Here is a 9,909-nt window from a genome sequence, read left to right on the forward strand (position 1 = left end):
CAGAAATATCTGCCAAAATGTAAGATATTTTTCTATAAACCTGAATCATCCTTCAAAGCTTTAATAAAGTTAATCATTATCTATCTTCATAATTAACATATTAGTTGGTGTGCCTCATTTCACCTAACGTTAATGTTTTACTTTTGAGGGAGAAGTGTAAGAATGCCAAAATATGTAACTGATTTGCTAACTATTGGGATTTTTCCAGTCACAGAAACATGAGGTATTAAAGATCAGTTTCAATTTGCAGATAATTACATCAAATACAGCTAATAAGAGAGGTAAATAAATGCAGATAAGGAAAAAAGTGTATATAATAGTGATTTAAAAAAAAGATAAAAGGAAATAGATTGCCAGTGGAGAGATTAGCTGTATTATTCCTAGAGTTAAAACATAGTCAGTTGGCTGGTGGACAAGGCAAAGTATTTTACAGATCTGACAAATCGTGACCAATGTACTTCCAACTCTGAGCGAATCCCAGCAAATACAGTCCTTGACCATGCCACTGATTTGCCCAATCAAACCATTACGGACACAAAGAAATACATTTAATCTAGTGGGCTCCACACCAACCAAAAGTTCCATCTTTGTGGGTGAGATTGCAGGATCAACAACAAGAAAACAAAGCTTTAGTGTTGCTAATGTCAGTGTTCTTTTTGTAATGACAGGCTTAGTAAAAATTAAGTTACATACCATAACTTAATAAATACAATTGGGAAGGGCATGAATTCCATGCATTTAACAGTTTGCTTCTACAAAAATAAAAAAGCTGCTTCAAAACAAGGAATATGAGTCATCTCTGTTGCCAACACTAAAATGGTAACATCTATTGCCCTTGTAAAGCCCGCATTTATACGCCAGTGGCATTACAGCACTGTTTGTAGTGTAGAGTTAATACTGGGGCTTAAAGGTACTTTGAAATATATTGACACTTGAAGGGAGATAAACACCTGATTGAGAGAGAAAAGACAAGAGGATGAAAGCAGCGAGTGCACAGCATGCCTCCAGAATGAATTCAAACTGTGGGGAAAAAATAAAATACAGCCAATCCTCCTGAAAGGTATTCATGTAGTGGGTCTTCCCCACCTATGGCTTGAAATTTTGCTCATTACCTCACATTCTAACAGCCTCTATGTACTTATAACCTTAAATTTGGTATGACACAGGGCTCTTTGGCTGCTTTACGGCTGAATTATCAGCATGGCAGAAGTGCAAGAGCACTGCCTCCCTGCTGCCTCTTCTGTGGTGGCCCAGGTGGCACCTGCAGAGAAGAGCAGGCGCAGCTGCAATCCCTTCTCCAGCTATCCTGCCTACATCCAAAGCTCAAATTAACACCTGGGCTCCTACTGGAAAGCAGAGCTGTCCAGTGCCTCTCATGGCCATCCCACACTTTCCTGACATTGCTAACATTGGACAAAAAAAAAAAAAAAAAAAAAAAAAGCTGACTCCTTACTACCCCAGTAAAAGTTGCCAGTGTTTGGAACTAAGATGCTTCTGTTCTCTTCTATCTTGAACACTACAGATTAAACTGCTGAAAGATTAATATGGAATGCAATCCTGAATCCATGAGCAAAACATGGAACAGATGGCACAGAATACAACACTGAAATTTAATACTTCTGAGTTGAAAGCTAAATTTTATTTACATTTTCATATATTCATACTCAACTCCAAAATCAGAGTTCTTTCATGTAGATTTTCCCAACCACATTTATCAGAATGTTATGAAATTCTGTAAAATCAGTTCCAGAATTTTTACTTTTTACCCCAAAACAAGTTGGGGTTGCAACTTCTTCAGGGGCAGACTGTCATAGTTTTGCCCTTCTGCACCTGTTATCATACTGCCTACTAGCTTGCTTCATCGATTCTCCAAAGAAAAATAAGATGAAACAGATCTATATTTGAGCAGGTAGTGGGCACCCCAACTTTTTTCAGGAAGGAATAATATTACTAAATTAATCTTTGAATGCTGAAAGACCCAAAGTTTGACCTTGGTGCTATGAAACATTTTGCCTTTAGAAAAGGTAGTCCTGCTGAAAAGATATAGAAACATAGCTGATTTCTAGAGTCAGGATTCAATGTAGTTTTTCTTAAGCTGCTTTCTCCAAACTCTAGCTCAGATAATCATATTCTTTCCTCCCAGATTCCCTTTTCAGTTTGGATTAGTTTCTAGCCCAGCACTGTTTCAGTCCTAGACAACATGGTATGCTGTTAAACAAACGCTTCATCATACAGGTTGCTGTACTTCAGTTAATATTAAATGCCTCTCAGCTTTTTTTCCCACAAACCACTGTGGGTGGCAAATTCACCTGCAAATCAAAGCTGATAACAACACTTTCTCATACCCCAGTCATTCCTTCAGTTTGTTATGTCATTTGGGACAAAGATTATTACTTACAATGATGAAGATTTTTAAAAGCAAGATGCTAGCAGGTGCTGAAGTTGGTGATTGTAGAGTGAATGCTTTACAATTTCAGAAGCCACCAAAAAACTTACCTAGAGACATTACAGACATACCACTAGGTGAGGCACATCTACACAAAGCTTTAGGGCACTGCTGCAAACTACATGGTAAAACTTAAACTTTACTAAGTCGTGCTTTCCTTGAAAACCCTATAGATTCTCAGATCTGATGTTTCTCACTAACTAGTGTTCAAAATTTCCCTCCAGCAGAAGGGAATGAGGAAGGCTCCAGCGAGCAGGAGGGAGCCTCCCACTGCTGGAACAGGATTTAAGATTCAGCATTACCACCTAGTGGACAGACTGCTCCTCCTGCATTTCTACTCCAGCCCTCTAAACTCCCTCCACACGCGACATTCTAACGTTTCCCTTTGTTGATGTACTGATCAACTTGTAAACTGCTGGATCTGGATCTTGATCATAATTATTTGTTCTTAATATGCTACCACTGAAGGCCCACACCCAGTGAACCACAAAAACACCCATTAATGCTTCAAGCACGAGTCTGGATAAATTAAACCTCCCAAAATTATTCAGTCTCAGCTTGACATTCTCTGTCATTTTCCAACCATTTTAATGCTTTCTACTTTGTATTAAAAAACTTAGCATTTCACAGCTCTGAAAAATCCTGATCTTCATATTATAAACATATTAAGGATACCATTAACATGCTTTGGTTCCAAAAAAAAAAAAAGTACGCTCTGTTAAATTTAAAACCACATGAAAACTAAAGAGAAGCAAAGAGTCCAAAGTAAAGCATCTGAGACTAGACTGCAAAGTTATTTAGGTACCAGACTCCTGCTGATTTAGGAACCAACATACCTTGTAGACTAAAGCTGATTTACGATTCCCTCAGGGAATTCTGTGTTTCATCACTGAATTTTCTGTTACCATAACACTTGGTCAACATCCTCATTCCCCCGCTTTGCACCTCTGTCTGAATGGTTAATCTTCATTCTGCAAAGTCCATTAAAGGACTCTCTTTTACTCCTTTTCCCTTCGTACTGTTTGACTGCCTCACGTACCTTGAATTTCTGCTACATTCCAGTCCTATCAGACTCTTGCAATACCTGTAGGTTAATGGCCTTATATGTAATAAAAGATTACACAAATTTAACTAAATCAATTTATAACTCCAGATTTGCCTATTTAGGACATGGCCTATTTTTTCTTGCACTTCTGTAATTCAGGAACATCTGTCCAGCTGGTCCCATTAGTATCTTCACAACTTCAGCAGAATTTAGACGTGTCTGCCCACTACTCAGATAGCTAACCACCCCATTTTTCTGCTACCCAATCAGTACACATTTTTCCAGCCAGCATCTACCTTTCTCCAGTGATGGTATGTTTTATTGTAGAACAGTGGCTCCATGAAACATCTCAAGTTTAGGCACAAACTCAGTGTTTTGACTGGGCGGATAAATCTCAGAATGACCTACCACTTCTAAATCTGAATGCTTAGAGAAGCATGTTAGTGCATATTTTCCATCTAAAGCCACGTCTAGCATGGGACTCAACAGAGGCTAAGTTGTTACAGAGGTAGATGCCTCTAGGAGATGTGCCATTACAATGACCACACAGAAGCACTTTGAGCATTCGAGGAGCATTCACTTCTGTTTTCCCCCTTCTGAACACTGCATATATCTGATTTAGAAGTCATTTTAATTAGAGCCCACTGGACATGAAAAATAGCAGACTGGCAACCCAGGAGGCTCCACAGAATGTGATCAAATAAAGAAAATGGGACTATGTTCCAAATCAAATCAGGTTGTCTTCTTCCCATATGCCATTCTCAGCTGTTGGCTTAATAGCACTGCATGCCCAAGGTCAGCTCTACTGAAAATGAATCCTGACTGCATCATAAAATTGGCTCCAAAACAGCAGCCCTTCATACAATCTGCCATGCTGCTTTTAATCAGGAACCCTAGATAATGCATGTGTACAAGCAGCAAACAACAGTACAGTATGTGAAGTTTTGGCTTCGAGCCATGTGCACCAGGAAAGAGAAGCTCTGTTCAGCAGCAGCACAGTGAAAAGGAACATTTTTCCTCACTTGTGCATATTAGTTTCACCCAGTACTAACATGCCTTTGAGGCTCACAAACTATCCTCACTTTCCTAAACGTGAGCTAACCTCTTCCTTCGTTTTTCTTTGCCTCATTAATTTTAGGCACCTTCATTTTACTGAATACTTTCGTTTGGTTTTGTAGAGTGATCACTCAGTTACATTAACTGACTGCAAGACAAAAATAACAAAATGCAATAAAAATACATTTCTCTAAATCTTTTCATAAAATGTGATAATTACCTGTACTGTAGTAACAAGCAAGGCGCTGAGCACAGCTTTTTCTGCTAGGGCCATAACAAAACCCGCAATTTCAATTTAACATGACTGGATAAAAAAAGACACTTTATTTGATGTGGTGTAAGCAATAATTATCTAATCACTGGAGTGCCATACTCTGCATTAGGACAGCAAAAAACCCTGGTGCAAAAAGAGGAACTGTGCATGTCCTTGTGTAGAACAGAAAGCTAATGCTATTAGCCCTCGTGTTTGCAGAACAAAACAAGCATTTTTTGTTTGGGCCCAATCCTGCATGTTTACCTTCAAACGTCCTTTCGGGCAGAGGAGGTTTCCTGCTAATGGAGAAAAAGTCACACAAACCTCTCAAAAATTTGTTCCCTTCACCTGTGAAGACACATGGGGAGATCAAGCTCTGTGCAACTGTAAAATCACCCACCATATAGGGGGAAAAAAAAAAAAAAGGCTTGTTTTCTTGGAACTGTCTTCAAGCACTCAAATTAGCTCCTAGCTACATCATGCAGAAGGGTGATTTCTTATTAGAAAATAATCATATTTTGTGTAGCTGCTTACTTCTGATACGCATATGCCAGGATGCCAAAGATTACCATGCATCCACCACAACCTAAATGCTGAAGATCACAAGGAGGCCAGTGAGCAGAGTGTCCATTCTGGTTAGAAGCGTCACTTTATTCTCTCAGGGATCTAAACTCTATCCAATTACCAGCTCTGTATCAATAAAAACTGCATCCAAACTAAAGGAGATCTATTAATTTCATTGTCCTGCTTTAATTATGGTGGTACAACCTGTGAGCACACAAGGCCTTAGCATACATAAAGAAAACATATCCTCAGAGGGACAGTGCGGTAAGATTTAATTCCCTTAAAGTCAGTGAAAAGACACTGGGGATAACTGAGGCCCAGTACCTCTGATAATGAGTACTCCTGTAGCCAAAACCCTTTGCAGACCAATTAATTACCTCCATACCCTGCTGATGCATTCCAAATTTTATTTTTATTTAAAAATCAAAGCTAAATAACTAGAAAAATCATGTGGCTGAGCCAAACTGTGACTTTATGGGTTTTAATTTTTGAGATTAAAGCAAAGTACAAAGACACACCCAGTCAGCAAAGTCTGGAGACAATAAGATGTAAAGCAATCCTCCTTCTGACCTCACATTAACACAGAAATCACCCTACAGCATGCAAGTGTCAGCCAACAACGGCACCTACTTATTTCCTGTCAGCTTGTCCCTTTGATCTAACCTGATCCTTCTTCACTTTATTAAAAACGTTCTAATCTTTTGTCTTTGATCTCCCTGTAGGATTCTTCAAAGAGCTTCAAATTAGCAAACATGCAAACAACAAAAAAATGTACTCTGTATCTGTATCTGCTTGAAACAATGATGTGGGGAGCTGTTTCCTTCCTCAACACACAAGTTTAACTAGGGGCAACATTTTAAAGCCAAAAGATGCCATAGTTATCTGTTGTTTATTGGCGTTAGGGTGGATGACAGAGTCCAAGCTTTTTTTTTTTTTGCCCCCTTTTTTTTTTTTTTTTTTTTTTACTGGGGGGTGGTTTGCTCTGAAGGTGTAACAAGGCAGCCCAGCAGGGGTAGCAAAAAAGCCATGTGCATACTTCATTCAGCATGCCAGATGAAAGGATTATGTCACATTCAAGAGCAACAAAGAGCTCTGTTTAAGTTTGTACCAGGCTGGAACTGTGGGGCAGCCGTTAAAGACCACCAAGGTTTTAAATAAAATCGGACACTTTTAAGTTTCCTCTAGCTTTCCTTGCGGTAAATCCACCCAATATGAAGGGAATGTCGGTATCTCCCAGGAGGAAGATCTCTGAGGGTTTAAAGAGGAAAGAAAGTTTGATGTACTTAAATATATACGTGTGTGTGTGTGTGTGTATACACAACTCCCACCAGTAAGTGTATATATATATATATATATATACACACACACACACTGATGTATACTTTTTTTAGTAAAGGTATCCCCAAGTTTGAGGACATCACCATATTTATTTTGTTCCAGCAAACATTGCTTCTCTACCACAGTCGAACAGCTAGTATCATTCCTCTCCTGTAACTTTAATTTTGTCCCAAAGGTACACATTCCAAATAAAATTGGTGCTTTTTATCATTAAATACTGCTTACCTCTGAAGAGATCTATGAAACCAAGTTAGATCGTACAGACTGCGTTTTAGGTTCCTCACATGTGTCTGCCTCAGCATGGAGGCTTGCTTTTAACTCTCACTCTACAGAGAAGCATATCTGTAGCCAGGCTGAAACAGTCCAAAATTGTTGCAAAATACATGTCTCGAGAATTGCTTCCTGACTGCAGTTAATAATCCAACAACCAGATCAATGTCTGTTTACGTCAATGTGACATTTTCACTTGTATCTGACCGCCTAGTTTTGAACGGTGAGATAAGAGGCCTTCTCAGTAAAATCTCAATCCCATGCAAATAGAATTAAAGAGTATTATTAAGCTGGTATACATGCATATTGGCCAGCAGTCCTCCACCATTATACCACGCTCCACACTTTAACATTGGAATGGATGAAGACTCCATACCTTTTCCTTTTTCTGCTTGTCATTCTGAAATCTACTACTATTAGGGGTAGCAGCTATATAACCTGTGAACTGAACATGGCTTAGGCCATAGATCATCATAACTCTTCCAACTCCAAATGGTATGTGTTAGAAGGCTAGTGAAGATCAGAACTCATATAGTTATTGATGGAGAGTTGTGGAGAACTCCAGTGAACCTCCATATGATGCCTTGTACTGTCTCTTCTAATACTGCTTTCTTAAGTAGTTCAGGAACCACTGCTGCTAGACCACAGATCATCCAGCCACGGAGCCATGCCAAAAGCCCTTTAGTTTTATTTAGTTTTATTTTTTTTATTTAGTTTTTTTTAAATATCTATTTATTTATTTTATATATATATATATTATATTATATATATTATATATTATATATATTATATATAATATATTAATATATATTTATTTAATATATTTTTTATATTTTTTTTATTTTAATATATATAATGGATTTGGGAAATAAAGCAAATGTTAAAAAGACCTATCAGATAATTTATCAGAGAAAAAAGCAAAGCTGCGTAGAAATTTGTCTGTAAAATTAAAACGGTGTTATGGCTACAAATGCATTTCTTGAGAAGACTGGAGAGACAGTCCTAAAGTGCAAGCCACCTAAGTTAACGTCACTGAATACAATTTAAAAATAAGTCAGACTAATCATAAATGTCTTTATGAAAAGTTATCCTATTGATTTAAGCTCCTACTGCTACTGAAAACCAGATTGTGAAACTTTAATGCTCTAGACTTCATAACTCTGTTGTATGTTGAACGTATCTACTTAGCAATGTTCTCTCCAAAATCCATTTCCTTTCAAGAAAAAATAGCAGCAGGAATTGCTACAGCAGAATACTTCTAGGAATATGCAAATTTAAGCACTTTCATTGTCATGTTCTTCCAGGCAATATGAACAAATGAGGAAAAAAAAATTCTTTTTATTTGACTAATCTATATAGAATCATGGCTCACCTGCTGAAGCATGACACTCCAGATCTGCAAGTGCTTTTTGTTCTTGCAGAACAGCAATGGATTCAGTTTGGGTTTTCAGTGCAGCCTGGGAAATTTTGCTCAATCTTACCTTTCTTCAAGCAGTTCAAGCTCAAACCGTTATGATCATTAAGCCTGCAGGAACTCTGAATTTAGTGCTGGATAGTTTGGAAATTAGAACAACCCAACAGATCAGATAATTGCAAATTGGGCCAAAGGGGATCACTTATCAATTATAATAAAATTTTCTTTAAACAAAAGTGCAGGTATCTTTGCTGTAATCATAGCTTACAGGCTGTCTCTTTAGACCAAATTATAATGCAAACATTCTTCGTTTACTCTGGTTATCAGGTTATCACACAGCCTATAACAAGTGCACATCCAGTAGGAATACAAGGTGAAATTCACATCATTTTCTTTAAAAATATTAAATTATCTTAAGTAATTTTCTTCTCAAGAACTCTTTAAATACATTCACAGATCAATTTTTCCTGTGAATGTTATTATTATGTAATCAATGTACCATGTTTAACACTTACAGTGCTATTTTACATACATATATCATTGACTTACCTGCCTACACTGACGCACTCCCATACTGTGTTTTCCTGAGGCCTTCAAGAGAAATGTGTCTTGTGGCTAACACACTGGGCTGAGGATCAGAAGATCTTGTTCCAGCTCAAAGGACTGATGAGTGTCTGCTTAGTTTAGGCATATAACTTCCTTTCTAGATAACTGTCAAAAAATATATACAACAAAATGTTCTCTTTTCCTCACATTTTCTGTCTCACTGGAATTCGATGTTCTCCAGAAGAAAAACTATTTCTGTGTTTCTTGGCCCATCTAGTAGCTTTTATTTTCTCCTGCAGCATAAATAATGATAATACTGTCTCATCAGGACACTCAGCCACGTCCCTTAGTTTCCCAGTCAGAACTGACGAGATTAGGCCTTTTCATTATGAGAGCACTATTCATGAAGAACTCTTGGGGTTTTGTTCACCTACCTAGCTTGGTATTGCACAAAATTTAAACTGATTCACTAGAGCTCTAGTAGCAGAAACAGCGTCCAAAACTTCTCATGTGTTTTTTCCTTCAACAGGAGGCATATCATGGCTGGAAAGGACCAGCAGTGTTGGGTCAGTGCAGGTGCCCAGCACGGCCACCATCCCACCTCCAGCAGTGGTGGTAACGACACACATGGGGAAAAATGAGGAGGGGGCAAGCCTATGGTCCCTTTCTTGGCTCTTACTCTTCAGCTCTTGTCACTAAATGTGAAGTCCTGAACCATGTGTGGTTTATATGCATTTAATAATCCTCAAATTACCTTTTCAAACAGTGATCTGCCCAGTCACTCCTCCTGCTTTTTTTAAACTTCAGCATCCTCCAGATACTGTCAGGAAACTCCGCAAGTCTACTATACAGTCAAAAAAAAAAAAAAAAAAGCTTTTTTCTGTGAATCCGCCTCCTGCCTGCCACATATGAAGTCTCCCAACTTCTGGGGATTGTGCCCCCTTCTCTTGTTATTTTTGTCTGACCCTGCTCCCACG

Source organism: Anser cygnoides, chromosome 12 (genome assembly GCF_040182565.1).
Source record: "Anser cygnoides isolate HZ-2024a breed goose chromosome 12, Taihu_goose_T2T_genome, whole genome shotgun sequence".
NCBI classification, from domain to species: domain Eukaryota; kingdom Metazoa; phylum Chordata; class Aves; order Anseriformes; family Anatidae; genus Anser; species Anser cygnoides.